General features: G+C 57.9%; 1 protein-coding gene across 2 annotated transcripts in view; it reads right to left on the bottom strand.

The window, feature by feature from the left end:
* NAP1L4 (nucleosome assembly protein 1-like 4) overlaps nucleotides 1-1,858 on the bottom strand; it is a 54,013-nt gene that overhangs the window by 47,427 nt on the left and 4,728 nt on the right. The gene's annotated exons all lie outside the window — the stretch shown is intronic.

Here is a 1,858-nt window from a genome sequence, read left to right as displayed (position 1 = left end):
GCTTCGCTCGCTTTGGGGCTGCGCCGCCGTGGCCGCCAACAACGCCGCCTCCCATTGGCCGAGGCTCCTAGCTCCTCTCTCCGCGAGCAAGACAGGCTGCGATTGGGCGAGCGCAGCGCAAGTCAACTGCGCTTCGCGCCGCAGCCGGCAGCCAATCAGAAGCCACCGAAGACTCTCCCCGCCTTATGCAAATATTTCTCCGCGCTGCCCGCGCCCTGCGTTCCTCCGCCTCTTTAGATGGGGCGGGGCGAGGTGCAGACCACGTGTGTGGTTCTGCGCGGGCCTGGGTCCCCGCTCCCGGGACCCTCCCCGGTTGGCACCGCATCCTCGCGGGACACTGGGCACCACCTCTCTCCGTGGGTCCCGGCCGTCTTTATCTCCTGCGCCCTCCCAGTTCCCTAGTTCAATCCCGTCCGCGGCGGGTCGGTGCCTCCAGTCGTCCGTGCGCCCGCTGGTGTGAGAACCCCACCTCCCACGTCGTCCCCTGGCGCTACTCCTAAGAACATCGCGGGGGCCCCTCCGCCTGGGAGCCGTTTTCAACCAGTCCCGTTAGTGGTTGGGACCTAAGCTTAACCCCTGCTCATCCCCCAGGTCCCAGGCTGGATAACACTTCCTCTGCGAAAAGGTCGGGGCTGGGTCGCCTCCGCGGACAGGACGGGACTACCCACTTCCTGCGTCTCTTCCCGCACGCCCTGAGCCCCGCAGTGTCCCAGCAGCCTAGTTCTGGCCTGGGGGAGACCCTGTCGGACAAGGAGGAAAAACAGTGCGCACTGGGCCCTCAGATCGGGCCCCTGAAGCAGAGCAGGGCAGGGTGCTGGGGAGGAGCTGGCCCGTTTCGCCCACCCTGTTCTCCCTCTCAGGGTGCCCCTTGGGCTGCGGTGAAGGTAACAGCCCCAGCCTCTCCACATCACATTTTGTAGAAAGACATCCAATTTGATTGGAAAATAACCCCTGCGCTGGGGGCTTTTGAGGCTAGTCATTTCCATGCTCAACCGTGCCATTGGGGGTCTTCAAGTCTTGTGCAGTTTTTTCAGAAACGTTCCTTTTTGGGGGTGAGGTTACTTTTGAAACAATTGCTAATTATTATTATTATTTGCAAGTCATGCCTGTAATGGGGAAAATTTGTAACCATCTGAAGGCTTCTGGTTGAGGGATTAAGAACATAGCGTCAGTTATAAACCTCAGAGGTAACCTGGGAGGCTGAGGCAGGAGGATCCCTTGAGCCCAGGAATTCAAGCCCAGCCTGGGCAACATAGTGAAACTTCATCTCTAAAAAGAATTTAATGCGGAGCGCCATGGCTCAGGCCTGTAAACCCAGCACTCTGGGAGGTAGAGACAAGAAGTCCAGCCTGGGCAACATAGCGAGAGCACCTTTTCCCCCGCTCCCAAAAAAAAAAAAAAAATTACCCAGGCGTGGTGGCTCAGGCCTGTAATACCAGCTACTTGGGAGGCTGAGGTGGGAGAATTACCTGAGCCAGTGAGGTCAAGGCTGCAGTGAGCAGAGATTGGGCCACTGCACTCCAGCCTGGGTAATCAGAGGGGGATATTGTCTCAAAAAAACAAAAAAGAGGCCGTGCACGGTGGCTCATGCCTGTAATCCCAGCACTTTGGAAGGCCGAGGTGGGCAGATCACGAGGTCAGGAGTTCGAGACCATGCTGGCTAACACAGTTTGAAACCCCGTCTCTACTAAAAATACAAAAAAATTAGCCGGGTGTGGTGGCGGGCGCCTCTAGTCCCAGCTACTCGGGAGGCTGACGCAGGAGAATGGCGTGAACCCGGGAAGCGGAGCTTGCAGTGAGCCAAAATCATGCCATTGCACTCCAGCCTCAGTGACAGAGCAAGACTCAGTCTCAAAAA

Source organism: Mandrillus leucophaeus, unplaced genomic scaffold (assembly GCF_000951045.1).
Source record: "Mandrillus leucophaeus isolate KB7577 unplaced genomic scaffold, Mleu.le_1.0 Scaffold325, whole genome shotgun sequence".
NCBI classification, from domain to species: domain Eukaryota; kingdom Metazoa; phylum Chordata; class Mammalia; order Primates; family Cercopithecidae; genus Mandrillus; species Mandrillus leucophaeus.
This window is presented reverse-complemented; position numbering and strand designations above follow the sequence as displayed.